At 38.5% G+C, this 7607-nt stretch overlaps 1 pseudogene; it reads left to right on the forward strand.

Moving 5' to 3' along the window:
- The window catches only part of LOC124974538 (5'-AMP-activated protein kinase subunit beta-2-like), a 58290-nt pseudogene extending 52490 nt beyond the window's left edge, over positions 1-5800 (forward strand).
- Positions 5801-7607: the final 1807 nt, after the last annotated feature.

Below are 7607 nucleotides of genomic sequence, written 5' to 3' on the forward strand. Positions count from 1 at the left end.
GTTGTGATATACAAGAAAAAAGAATACTATCAATAATCAAAAACGCTTGAAGAGCTTGCATCCCCAAATACTGTGCTATTTCTGAGGAAAAACATATGCCTTAAGGATCATATACAAAATCCTGTGAAAACTATATGCTCAAAGATGTTCACATCAAAATTAATGTAATGAACCCCCCAAAAAGGGGGAACTCATGATTCCTCATCAATAGAACATTTAAGTAAATATTAAATTCTCCTGATGGCATTTTATGCAGCCAGTTGAAAATGATTGTGAATATAATAAAATGCAATATTACAGTGGCAGTGATACATTAACAAATAGAAACCATAAGAGCTATATGTGCACTGTAATTTCATCGATAAAAAACATACCTTGCTGCTTGCAGGTGGTTAGAGTGCTGTGATGATAGAGTAGCCATTCACTTTTTTTGACATGATCATATTAATTTTATAAAGGAAATTATTTTCTTATGTAACTATCCCAGCCCAAAGTGTGCAAAGAGCAACCCTGTATTAAATGACTTAACTGTATTAAAATCATTCTGTTTAGCATTCCCTGAGGATACAATTTAGAAAAAAAAGTTTACCTTTTATTACCAAAAATCAGATGTGTCTACAAAATAAATTTGGAGTCATTAGTGAATTCTATCAAACATCTAAAAAAGAAACAGTAACAATTCTACATAATTCTTCCTGAAAATTGAGGAGGAATACTTTTCAATTTTTTCTATGATGCCAGGTTTAGCCTAATACTAAAACCAGACAAAAACATATAAGAAAGGAAAAATGCAAACTAATATGTTTCATAATGTAGATGCAAAAATTCTAAACACATTTTTACCAAAACAGAATAGGAGTTGGTATATATTTAAAGAATTTAAACTACAGCTGTAAAAGCAAAAGACAAGTGAAATTTTCTGGCTCTCAGTGAAGTCAGTAGGACAATTTCAGCGACTGAGACAAAAGAGATTAAAGGGAGGACACCTCCAGGAATCTGAGATTTATTCTAGTTTCATATTTCTCAGTGCAGGAATAAACCAGGAACAATTTCTTTGCCCAAGAAAGCTAAGAGGGATCACTGATAATTCTCAGGGGACCTTACTGAGAGGTCATATTGCATTCTGAATAATGCCAAGATTGATAAGGTACACCTGGTCTCAGTAAAGTAGCCTTCAACATATGGTCAGAGAAGCCTCCACATAGCACTGCTCTAGCTCAAACTTTATATATGTAAGGTGAGCATTGGAGGGGACATTGAACTTCTAAAAAGATGATGAGACCCTTGCTCATTCTCACTGGTGACCACTGGTGAAACTTTTTTGGGATTAAAAAGTTTTTATCTTCCTAATTTCTGATCAAGTTGCCTGTGGCATATATCAAAATTACACCACAATATCTTTGGAATCCTTCAGGTAAGTAATCTTTGTGTGATTAACCCAAGTGATGTCTGGACTGATTTTCCATTAAGGCAAGCCCACATATGTCAATCTGGGGCAGTATTGCTGATTATTCTGACAGAAGCATAAATTTAAACACACCACCTACTGATCAATGCCCAAGGAGGCCACATCTGATTCTCCAGGTTTCTAGGCTGTACCTCACCTGCAATCCTTTTTTAAAAAAAAAATCTTTTAAATTTTCAATTGATCTTTATTTTATTTTTTTATATGTGGTGCTGAGAACTGAACACGGTGTCTCACACATGCTAGGCAAGTGCTTTAACAGAGCTAAAATCCCAGCCTGACACCTCACCCCTTTTTAAGGCCATTAGATGGCTAAGTTGTATTTTGAAAAACGGTGTACTTCCTCTTCATTTCTCTATCACAGTATAAAAAAGGGAAGCAGCCCCACCCCAACCCACTCCCACTGAGGAAGAAAGATTAAAATTAGAAGCAATACAGTTAAGTTCATAAAGTGTTAGTAAGGAGGTTAGAGTCAATTTGATCCTTAGGAAAGTATATACATTTAACACAGAGAAAAGTCCTAAACCTGGGCCCATTAACTGCACTTCTAACTCAAATAATTAACTCTTCTCACAGATACATGCCAAAGCTCAGATAAAATAAGGGTAATGACATAATTCTTAACCACTACCACAACTGGAAAAATCAACTCCAAGTTTGTGATCTCTTAATAAAAGTGAGGCATTTCACATTCTACTATAAAAATAGATCTTGTAGCTAAGAGTTAAGATGGTAATGAAATGTGAGGAGGTATTTCAGTGGAGGTGAAAAGTGCTTGTTCCACACTGACATACCTGGCAGGTCTTACCAAGGCTCATCTCATCTCCCAGGATGCAGCCATTCTGACAGAGGAAGTGTTGGGCCAGCCAGTTGACTCCCTCCAGTTGATAAGGGCATAGATGAATTTCTAGAAATAAAAAATACAGCAAAACCAGAGAGTAGACATATATGGGGGCTAAGCTCTAACATTTTGAATGAAGGACATGGCTTACATTTCCTTAATCTCAAACTTTACTGCCCATATCATTTACTGGGAAGTTCTGTGTATAAAAACAGTTGATTTCCAAATTACTTTATGTGCAGACTGGGGTCACCAATCAAAGACCTAAAATAGTCTGTCAGTGTTATACAGTCAGTGTTAATTGATAGATGAGAAACTCAGCTTGGGATTTATTCTGTAACACCCAGCTCATGCCATTGTCCTTTCCTGGAAATGAAGTGCTCCCAGTAATGATGCAACTTAACAAAGAACACATGGATTGCTTACTGGCACCCATTTTAATTTGCCATTTGTGCTGTGTTGTTACTAAAGAAAAGGGGAATAGTAAAACACCATGACCCTGAATGTTCCCTTTCTGTTCCCAAAAACCTACCAAAATTAAGGGAAGAATGAAAGCAAGACTGATCTGAAAAGTCCAGATACATATTATCTTAAAGGACACTGGATTTCTCTCATGCACACTGAGAACTAGGGCAAGTTAGTGTAATGTGTAAAAAGCTAGTTTCTTGCATGTACACTGGGTCAGTTGTTCCTTGGAATGCTGGTCATACAAGCAAACTAATGCTGATGTCACTGCTTCTTCAGTCTAACACTTAAGCCCCCCTGAATGGGGATGAACAAAGAACTGAGGACATTGGGGAAAGGATACATGTCACTTATTTGACCAGTGCCACTAGGCAAACATCACAAGAAAGAAAGGTACTACTTGGAGAAACACCTTAAGGGACACAGATGCTCTGTCAGTCTGTTGCCATGGAACTCTTCCTAGAAATGCCACTGATCTGCTATAATCTTTCCCCAATGAATCATGTCTCCCTTCTCTGGCCTTTCCACAACCTAGAACAACTGGGCTGTGGAGTGATACATGCTAAAGGACAAAATGAAAATAGGACTGTATGCTTCAACAGAGAAGCAGAGATAAGAATGGAAATGTATGAGCATCTATCTATCTATCTATAAATAGTGCAAAAGTAAAAGTTTGGAGTGGTAGATAAAGAGTGGCCTTCAAAGAGTTCATGTGTATACCCTAAAATCAGTGAGTATGTTACTTTTTTTAGGCAAAAAAGACTCCACAGACAAATCTGAGGTTCAGGGTCTTGAGATGGGAAGATTGTACTGAATTACCTGGACTACCCAATCTAATCATGTATGTATCTAATCTTTAGTATAGGGGAACCATTATCAGTCATGATTAGAAGGAGATGAGTATAGTGAAGCAGACTAGGTACCCCCACCCAAAAGATCCTTGCCATAATTAAGCTTCTCCTCTTGTCAGATCAGCAGGATGCCTTGGGGTTTGAAGCTTTCTCTTTCTTGTAGATGTCAGGTTTGCACACAAAAGGTGTGACAGAGTTAGTTTGTAAGTTTATGTACAAAAAGATACTATCTCTGTTTCTTGATAAAAACTTATGAAACCTGGCCTAGTGGATGGATCGGAAAGCAATAGTCATGTAAAACCTCCAACTCCCTCCTCCCACTGGATATAAAGTTCAAAAATTTTCCTAAATCTTTGTTCAGATGAAGAATTATTAGACAAGAGCCACCCTGGACCCTGCAGTCAATGAGCCTCCTTCCTGAAAACTCCTCAGGTGTCCAGCCTCTCCTGTCCTACATCAACAAAAGTATCCAATATATGCATGCTGCAGGATCTAAAAAAGGAGGACAGAGGACCTGGCATGTTTTTCATAATTACATTTTTTGTTTAGTTTTTTGGAAGAGTGGCCACACCTGATATGTTGGATCTCCAGAGTTAGTCCAGGACTCCAGTAACAGAAATGGTCTGGCTCTTGACTATATCAAGTAAATGTCTGGGCTATAATATTCTAAATAGTTTTGAAGATATTACCATTGGAGAAACTGAGTTAGGTTACATGGGATCTCTATTATGTTTTTTAAACAGATTGTGAATCTGTAATTACCATAAAAGACATTTAATTAAAATATGAAACTATATCCATAAAGATAACAGTATTTAACACTTGAGACAACTGCAAAAATTAAAAAAAAAATCAAGGAAGTTAGACAGAAGAGAATTTAATATAGGAAATTAGTTCACCATAAAATCGATGGAAGGGCTAAAAGAGTAGCCTCCAGGTTTAACTTCCTGGTATGACTACTGAATAACTACAATAGAACTGGCTTATTAAGGTAGCATCAACCTCTATGACCAGGAATCAAGGAAACAACCTGAAAGCACTGGCACAAACACAATATAGGTTATTTCCCAAAATGTTTTACAAAGAACACAAACTACTTCTGGAATTAGGAAAATAAAAAATTTAACTCACAAAGATTAATTTCCCAAAATATTAACTTATTTTGGCAAATAGGAATTACAATTACAATATTCAATAATTATGCCTTGGGCTACTTCTACTTTTTGTTTCCTTCCCTACACTATCAGTTTATAAACACCAGTTGATAAATACCCCCACTAATTTTCCTATACACTTCTGCTTTTATTCATTCTATCTCATCCTCTTCATCTTTAAACCTCTTATCTACTCAATTTCATTAACTCATATCCAAATGTAGGTTTCTCTGTAGTTGAATATCAATGTGCACACACCATTGATAGGCAAGCACTTAGCCATTTACACTTTAGTCAAGATACGCTGAACATAAAAATGCCAGTCCAAAAATTTGTACTTAGATTGGGTAAACACTCTGCCAGACTCCTACTCTTCAGACATGCACCTTCTCCATACATCTACATCCACCACTCTTCTAAGCAGAACACAGAACTGCACCTTTGGTTTCCTTCCGAGAACAAAACCTCACACTCCTGTGGTATTTAGTGCATAAGTAGGAGCTGAATGAACACTTGCTTCCATACTTTGAAAAGCATTGTTCACTAATCTAGAAACTCAGTGGACAGGGCTCATCTTGGCTTTGTTGTCTCCCATACCCAACACCCAATAGCATGCTCTCACTAGCATTTCAATAAAATGATGAGTAAATGGCTATATTATTATTGAGCACAATTCTGTCACTCCGCAAGGCACCACCATGTTCTGGGTCTGATAAATAAGGACAAGGAGGTTGGGAGAGGCTGGATGGAGGTTGGGCGCTACGGGTCGCTCCCTGCACACTCCCCAGTCTTAGAAGACTAAGAGGAGGGCAGGTGGACCTGAAATCAACAATGCGTGTGGTAAGGAGCCTACAATCTTTTGCTTGTTTGCATTTTTCAAAATACAGCTTTGACGGTTATTAACCAGTGCCAAATCACCAACTGCGCCTGCACAGTCAACGGAGAAGAAATCAAAAGTGGGACATGTGTTTTCAGTTTTACTAAGCAAACGCGTGGGCCAGGCCTCCAAACCACCGGAATCTGAAGGGCAATCACACAGCCTGGGGCGCCAGGACACTGTCTCTGTTCTGAGACTTATGCTTCCTGCGCACCTTTACAAGTTACCCCTCCCACCGGCCTCGCCACCCCAATGGGGTCTAGGTCCATCTCCATCCCCCATGCATGCAGCTTGGGCTTGGCAACTTCCGCACCCACCCACCACCGGCCCGGGGCCATGGGAAAGCTGCCCTCACGACCCCGCTGGCAAAAGGCCAGTGCCCAGGAGTAGATGGGTCGTTCACCTTAAATCCTGCTCCTCCACCCACGTCTGCACTGCCTCGTGTCTGTCCTTGCTAATAAGTAGTGCTAATAAGAAGCCTGGCACATCGCCCTCCATCTGGCCGTGAGAGGCTCCACCCAAGTGCCCTGCATACTTGGCCTTTCCGGTGGACCAGGGAGGACCCGGCCTGCGCCGTGCAGCCAACAGGGGGTGCATGCTGAGGATGCCTCTGAACTGACTCTAGTGAAAAATTAGTTTTGACTGAAATCTCCTGACATGTTCCCTGTTAGCTGTAAGCCAGGTGAAAGCCAATGAATGTAGTGAATTGAAATCACCAAAGATGTTATGCCACCAAGGATGTTTCAAGGAAACCACTGGGAAATTAACCAATGTGTTAACTTAAGGGTGACTTAACATCAGTTTTGAGTGATTTTATGATGAAGCATACCACTAATACAAATATTATGATAATAACAAAATAGCTGCATTTATTTATGTAGTTCTAGGTGCTACCCTAAGGAGTTTTCACGTATTTTCTCATTTAATACTCACAACAACCTATAAATAGGTCCTATTTACTATGACTTTTGAATGGTAATTGGAAAAACAGGGACCACAAACTGTATTATTTTCTTGTTTTATTGTTTGTTCTATTTAGTTATACATGAAAGCAGAAAGCATTTTGATTCTTTGTACCAAATGGAATACAACTTTTCATTGCTCTGTTTCTATACCATGTAGATTCACACCTTTTGTGTAATCATACATGTACATAGGGTAATGATTTGTCTCATGCCATAGTCTTTCCTGCCTCCTAACTTCACAAACCTTGGTCTTAGGTTTGAAAAATGAACATACATGTTGCACATATATTTGCATTCCTGAGGTACAGTTGTAACATTTAGACAAGGAAGTTTCCCATTTTGATACCCAAAAATGCTCAAAAGTGGCATGTAAAATAATCTTCAACCTCAGAGGGCATAAATAATCTGAGAGTGCTTCCAAAAGGCCCATGATGAATAATAATTCATAGTGAGGACAATAGTAGTTGTCCTATAACACTGTTGAGAACACTAAATAGACAACTTTTTTAAAAATTATTTTTTAGATGTTGATAGACCTTTATTTTATTCATTTATTTATATGCTGTGCTGAGAAATGAACCCAGTGCCTCACACATGCTAGGCAAGTCCTCTACCAGTCATAACTGCAGTTACACCTTTTTTTATAAAGAAGAAACAAAACACAAATTTGAATTTCCAGGGTATTGTAAAAGACCAAAATACTTTAGCTGGAAATAAATCTGGAGATCACCCAACTGTCTGAATCTCACCAGTAAAGACTCAAATGATCAGGAGTCATCCTTCGTGGTTGAGGTTTCATGGTAATCTCATTAGCTTGTGAAGTCAACAGGCATAGGGTTTTCCTCATTTTCATGACCCATATATGTGGTTTCTGAAAGCAAACAGAATCAGAGTGTGCTGTATCTACTCAATTATAGTTCATGCATAACCAACTTTGGTAGATGGTATTCCTATTCCCAACTCTCCGTCTTCTCCCCTATAGGAATATT

This window comes from Sciurus carolinensis, unplaced genomic scaffold (genome assembly GCF_902686445.1).
Source record: "Sciurus carolinensis unplaced genomic scaffold, mSciCar1.2, whole genome shotgun sequence".
NCBI lineage: Eukaryota > Metazoa > Chordata > Mammalia > Rodentia > Sciuridae > Sciurus > Sciurus carolinensis.